Source organism: Palaemon carinicauda, chromosome 16 (assembly GCF_036898095.1).
Source record: "Palaemon carinicauda isolate YSFRI2023 chromosome 16, ASM3689809v2, whole genome shotgun sequence".
NCBI classification, from domain to species: Eukaryota; Metazoa; Arthropoda; class Malacostraca; order Decapoda; family Palaemonidae; genus Palaemon; species Palaemon carinicauda.
The window spans coordinates 30,137,355-30,144,624 of record NC_090740.1 but is presented as its reverse complement, the minus strand read 5'-3'; the positions used below and the strand labels follow the sequence as shown (position 1 = coordinate 30,144,624).

Below are 7,270 nucleotides of genomic sequence, written 5' to 3'. Positions count from 1 at the left end.
TTGAGTACTCAGTGGTAAACCTTTGCTTAAAGAAGCGACAGCTAAGAAAAATCAAAGACTCCTTTAGGAAGTATATTGACACCACTAAGGCAATCGTCTTCAATGAATATATATACATACACACACACACACACACACACTATATATATATATATATATATATATATATATATATATATATATATATATATATATATATGTATATATATATAAAATTTGAAAGAGATAAAGAGAAATAAAACTATTTAATATACTCCTATAGACGCATGAGTGAAAATTACAAAGCCAACCGCAAATCAACTCAGACCTAAATATTCACTGTTGTGGCCGAAATGGTAACGTCCCTGACCGGTGAACGCCCGACTGGGGTTCGAGTCCCGCTCAAGTCGTTAGTTTCTTATGTCGCAGCAACTTCACCATCCTTGTGAGCCAAAGATGGGGGTTTGGGGGAGCCTATAAGTCTATCTGTTGAGGGTCTCAGCAGCCATGCAGCCATTGCCTGGCACTCCTTGTCCTAGCTTGGTTAGAGAGGGGGCTTGACCGCTGAGCATATGTATATATGGTCAGTCTCTAGGGCATTATCCTGCTTGCTAGGGCAATGTCACTGTCCCTTGCCTCTGCCATTCATGAGCAGCCTTTAAGCCTTTAAACTACTTTACAGGTCACCTATGTCATATTTTCCCCCGAACAAATTAATATCGTCATAGCAGTGGAGAGTTGGGTAGGAGATAAATAGTAGTCGTTTGTTTTCTATAGTTTTCTCTAATTTATGAAAGCAATCTTTAACATCTGATGGTACGTATGACTTGTATGTAATATAAGAGCTGATCAGCATTGCGCATATATTCAGAAAAAAAAATTGCTCAAGTGTGTAAACATTTATGGAAAACTTGGGAGGGATGTTTAAGATTCATTAACTGCTACGAGAGAGAGAGAGAGAGAGAGAGAGAGAGAGAGAGAGAGAGAGGAGAGAGAGAGAGAGAGAGAGAGAGAGAGAGAGAGAGAGAGAGAACAGTAGACTCATCTTCATAATTTCATAATTACTAGAAAAAACTCTGGGCTTCGGCATAACTGTTCAACATTGATAATTGAGACGCTGATCTCTAATTTTCTTTTTTTAGTTTCTTTTCTTTTGCTTGCTGTGTTTTAAGTTTGTATTCAGATTTTTTGGTCAATCAACCGTCCTTCTACACTCTTGTAACATTTATCTATAATATATGTAACAGTTTAAGAACAAGGTATTCACAAATAAAACTTCCAAACAAGATTGTTATTTAACTTATTTAAACTTTCTTTGCAGGCTGCATTCAAGATTGCTTTTAGTATCTCATTCCTTGCAACCTGTGCCCTAGCTGGCAGAAGCTATGAGTCCACGGAGGAGGCATCAATACTGGAGGCATCATTGGAGGTCACGGAGGCCTTGGAGGAGGATTTGGTCATGGTGGAGTCGTCGTTGGAGGTATTGGACACGGTGGAGGCCTTGGAGGAGGGTTTGGACACGGCGGAGCCCTTGGAGGAGGGTTTGGACACGGCGGAGGCTTTGGAGGAGGGTTTGGACATGGTGGAGGCTTTGGGCATGGTGTTACAATCGTCCCAGCTATTGGAGGATTTGTAGGTACTTCTACAAGTTATGGAGGCGCTGGTCTCCACGGAGGTTCCGGTTTTGGAGGTCATGGTATCCATGGAGGCTCTCTCATTGGAGGTCATGGAGGGTCTGTTGGCGGCCATGGAATCCATGGAGGCTCTTTTCTCGGAGGACATGGAGGATCTTTCATTGGAGGTCATGGAAGACCTTATGGCAAATAACCACAAAAAATCTGATAATTTATTTAATATAAAATTCTTCAATGATAATAAACACTAAAACATATCTATTTGTTTTCTAAAACTAGAAATCAGATGTAAATTTCAGGTTATCTAAATCCCATTTCGATACAAACATAAAGCAAAATCTTATGCAAATTGAGGCGATACAGAAATAGATATATAGGTTAGGAGGTATAATAAAAATACATAAAAATGAGAGAGAGAGAGAGAGAGAGAGAGAGAGAGAGAGAGAGAGAGAGAGAGAGAGAGAGAGAGAGAGAGAGAGAGAGAGAGAGAGAATTAGCCATATGAAAATTATAGAGAGAAAACTGTAGGTCTTAGAGATACACGGGCATACGAAACAAAGGATTACACACATGGTTATATATAAGAATTTTAAGTCACGAATGAAATCTTACTTCAAATTCTCCCAACCTTGGAATAATATGCCAAGTGACAATTATTTTTGTGAAAAGCACTTCTGCTTGGGGAAGGATTGGAGCCTATGCCTCTGAACAGAAAAAATACCAAATACCAAACTTTACTATTGATATCTGTGAAATAAGAGACCGGAGAAGCCAAAATTTCTTCAGTATATGCAGAAAAGAAACTAGCTGAGAAATTACAACAGAAGATAGGCAACAACACCGTAGTAGGTTGGCCAGGGTACCAGCCACCCGTTGAGATACTACCACTAGAGAGGTATTGGATCCTTTGACTGGCCAGACGGTAATGCATTGAATCCCTCTCTCTGGTCACAGCTTATTTTTTCTTTGCCTACACTTACACAGAATAGTCTGGCCTATTCTTTACATATTCTCGTCTTTCCTCATACACCTGACAACAATGAGATACTAAACACTTCATCACCTAGGGGTTAATTACTGTACTGCAATTTGTTCAGTGTACTTTCCTCTTGGTAAGGGTAGAAGAGACTCTTTAGCTATGGTAAGCAGCTCTTCTAGGAGAAGGACACTCCAAAATTAAACCATTGTTCTCTAGTCTTGGGTAGTGCCATAGCCTCTGTACCATGGTCTTCCACTGTCTTGGGTTAGAGTTCTTGAGGTTACACTCGGGCACACTATTCTATCTTATTATTATTTTTTTCTTCCTCTTGTTTTTTTGAAATGGTGTGTTGGCCCTGGATGCCTGGTGGTTTATCAAGAGGTTGTCTTTCCTTTTTCTGGTACTTTCTCTTCTCAAAACCATCCTTACTGTTCTCCCTTCAGTTGAAGTGGCTACCCTGGAGGGTATTTAGCCTTGCATGGTGTATCGGCTCCTCCATGTTGACCAGTTTTTCCGACTTTTTTACTATAGTCTATGGGTATCATCAATCACTTTATTTATAATTCGGTACATATTGTTTTGTTGTAATTCTTGTTAATCTAGTTTTTAAGTATGATGTCTCTTTTTTATTTCTATTAATTCTTATGCTGTCTGGAGACATTGAGTGAAATCTGGGACCAGTACGTTCTAGATTTCGTCAATGTCGTCTTCTGTATTGCAATATTCGTGGTCTTCATGCAAATATCCAAGACCTTACAGTTGCGTCTAGACAGTATGATATTCTTTTGTGCTCAGAAACTTTGGTTTCTAATAGGAGGCCCTCATCTGAGCTCCTTATAACTGGGTTTAAGAAGCCAATAATGTTGAAACGTGATGCAATCCTAGGGCCAGGGAATGGCGGTGTATATTAGGACCGAGTACCCTGCTTCTCATAAGTCCTGCTGTCAATGTGGATGTCATGAGATTCAGGTAATAAAAGTTTGTGGCAGGCATAACAACTTTTATTTGTGTTCGATATACCGGAATCCAGACACGGATGATTCTATCTTCGATTGTCTTCTAACCATTATGGCTAAGATACAAGAAGATGATAGAAAGGCTTCTTTGTCTTTGTGGTGATTTTAATGCTCACCATAGGGAGTGGTTAAGTTCTATCTCTCCTACCGATCGCCATGGCTTAAGAGCTTTAGACTTTGCCTCTGAATCAGGCTGTGAGCAAATCATAGATAAAGCTACTCACAGGTCTGGTAATTGCTTGGACCTCGTATACACTGACTCCCCTGGCGTTATAACTAGTAAGGTTGGTTCTCCAGTCGGGACATCTGATCATGCCTTGATTTCATTAGTAGTGAAGACTGAGCAGCCTGTCCCTGATATATATCATACTCTTTTAAAATTATATGAAATCCCGAGCAGACTGGAATGGGATTTTGCATGATCTTTTGTGCTTGAATTGGTCACAATTATATAGTAGTGTTGATCGTGTTGTCCCTTTGAATGAGAATCTAGTCAACATAATTGATAGGCGTATCCCTTCTCGTGTGCTAAGGTACCGAGTGAAGGACAAACCGTGGTTCAATGATGATTGTAGACGTGCTTATTTAGAGAAGCAGGAGGCCTATCACCTTTGGAAGGGTAACAGATCAGATTTGACCAGGAACAACTATACTCAGCTTCGAGCATTTGCTCAGAGAGTTTATGCCCTCAACTGAAAAGGAATACAATTTAATCATAAAGAAACCCTTTCTGGTACAACTCAGGAACATAAATGGTGGTCTACCCTTAAATCTACACTCTTTGGTGTAGATGCAACAGTTCCGCCTTTACTTAAATCAGATGGCTCAGTCACTCACTGTCCAAAGGAAAAGGCAACCCTTTTGGCTGATGTTTTTGACAGTAAACAGAGTAATGAAAAACTTGAACTTCCTCATTCCTGTTTTCCTGAGGCTAACTAACTAGTTTAGCTTTTCGATCTCGTGAAATTGAAGCTCTGTTGAAGGACCTTGATGCTTATGGAGGTGTAGACCCAAATGGTATTTTTCCTTTGTTTTTTTAAAAAGACAGCAGATTTCTTAGCTCCAAAATGATCTGTTATTTTACGCAAGTTAGCAAGAAGAGGAGTTTTTAGCACTTGTTGGAGAATTGGTAATGTTACTCCTCTATGTAAATGTATTTGTGGTAGCTCAAGTCCAACTGATTACTGCCCAATTTCCATAACTCCCATATTATCTAAAGTTTTTGAACGTCTTCTGGCAAAACGTCTTAATAGGTTTGCTGAAAGTAATCATCTACCTCCCTAGTTTTGCAATTTGGTTTTCGTAAAGGCCTTGGAGCATGTGATGCCCTTCTTACAATCTCCAATGCTGTATAGAAATCCCTTGATTGTGGTCAGGAAGTTCGTATGATTAGCCTTGATTTTAGTGCTGCCTTTGAACGTGTTAATCATGAGGCCCTTGTTTTCAAACTGAAACAGTTGAGAGTGGGTGGTTTCTTAGCATTATTATTGATTTTTTAAGTAATAGATCTCAAAGAGTTGTTGATGGGCACCATAGTGAGTATAGGAATGTGATATCCGGTGTTCCACAGGGTAGTGTTCTTGGCCCATTACTTTTCATACTATAAACACATGACATGTGGTTTGGCCTAGAAAACAAGCTTGTTGCATATGCAGATGATGCTACTCTCTTTACATCAATTCCATCCCCTGAATGTAGATCTGGGGTTGGTGAATCCCTTGATAGAGATTTAGCTAAAATTAGTGCATGGTGCAAATTATGGGGTATGAAGTTGAAATCCTAACAAAACTCGAAGTCATGATTGTAAGTAGGTCAAGGACGGTGGCTCCTCAACATCCGGATCTCAGTATTGATAATGTTTCTTTAAATTTGTATGACTCTTAAAATATTAGGTGCGATTCTCGACAGCAAATTTACTTTTGAGAAACACATTAGGTCTGTGTCTTCTTCCATTGCACAAAAAATTGGCTTATTGAGAAAGTCTTACAAGATTTTCGGTGATCAATCTATTCTGAAGAAGTGTTTTAATTCTTTCATTCTACCTTGTTTTGAGTATTGTTCTCCTGTGTGGTGTTCAGCTGCTGATTCTCATCTTAATTTGTTGGACAGAAACTTACGGTCTATTAAATTTCTTATTCCTGATCTAGATATTAATCTTTGGCACTGTCGTTCAATTAGTTCATTATGCATGTTGCATAAGATTTTTCATAACTCTGACCATCCTTTACATTCTGATCTCCCTGGACAATTCTATCCTGTTCGTAATACTAGGCAGGCAGTTAATTCTAATAGCCAGGCCTTCTCTATCATAAGCCTCATTACTACACAGTATTCAAGAAGTTTTATTCCAGGTGTTACCAAGTTGTGGAATGATCTTCCTAATCGGGTAGTTGAATCAGTAGAACTTAAAAAGTTCAAAGTTGGAGCAAATGTTTTTATGTTGACCAGGCTGACATGAGTCTTTTTATTGTTTATATATGACATAGCTGTTTTTGACGTTGTTAATAGTTTATATAGGACATATCTGTTTTGATGCTGTTACTGTTTTTAGAATGATATATTGTCAATTTATTCTCATCATTTATTTATTTCCTGATTTCCTTTCCTCACTGGGCTATTTTCCCTGTTGGAGCCCTTGGGCTTATAGCATCTTGCTTTTCCAACTAGGGTTGTAGCTTTGGCTAGTAATAATAATAATAATAATAATAATAATGATAATAATAAAAACATATCAGACGGTGAAAATAAAATTGGGAAAGAGGTTTGGTGAATACACAGAAAATACTTATGAAAGACAATCCTTGCCAAATTTAGTGTAGGATATACTGTGGCAATATTTTGTATATGACCCTTTATCAAAGCGCAGGAACAAGGATTACACAAATAAAGATAATTTTTTTTTCTTAAATAGGTACTTAAATTTTGGAGAGGAAACTTGCACTTGAAAGTCCACATCCAGGGCTGACCCCATTTCAGACTTACTTTCTCACATTCCTCAGCTACAGGCTTATTATCAAGAGAAGGATGTCTTGCTGACCTTCAAAACGGACGAAGGCACTATATTTGAGATTAAGGAAATAAGGTAAAAAAATTCATCGGAATAAAGCTATTGTCACAATTAAACCTGCTATACAAGTTGTGATTTGTTACAGGTTTCATAAACATTGCTTTGAAGAGACAGTGCATTAAAATCTGAACTTGTTTTTTTTTTTCACAATTGTTGTTGTATCACTAATTTGCCAAAGACAATGATGTAGCACGTGCATAGACACTCCAAGGACCGTAAAGTAACTTTTACTATGTATAAGGGCATTTCTAACAGCAAGACAAAAAGGAGGCAACGAATTATTTGTTATAAGGAGAAATAAGGGCAGCGGATAATAACCCTAAAAATATTTGGAGATGCTGTTGTAGCTAATTATATATAAAAATGACATATTATGGCCACGATCCTTAGTAAAACAGTAGTTTCCTGGTGGATTAGATTGAATAAAAGCCCACAGTAATCACAATCACACCATCATTTAATGGTTTTTATTATACTCACCAGGCTAAACAATTCTAGTGAGAATATGGCTCAATTGTGGTGAATGTGAACATTTGTCTAAAAAAGCTTCTCAAGTGTACGTAAACCTTTCCTGATATTAAAAACAGTTCATTAA

General features: G+C 38.1%; 1 pseudogene; it reads left to right on the top strand.

Moving 5' to 3' along the window:
- The first annotated feature begins 332 nt into the window (after window positions 1–332).
- On the top strand, window positions 333–1,806 carry LOC137655233 (uncharacterized; annotated as a pseudogene).
- Window positions 1,807–7,270: the final 5,464 nt, after the last annotated feature.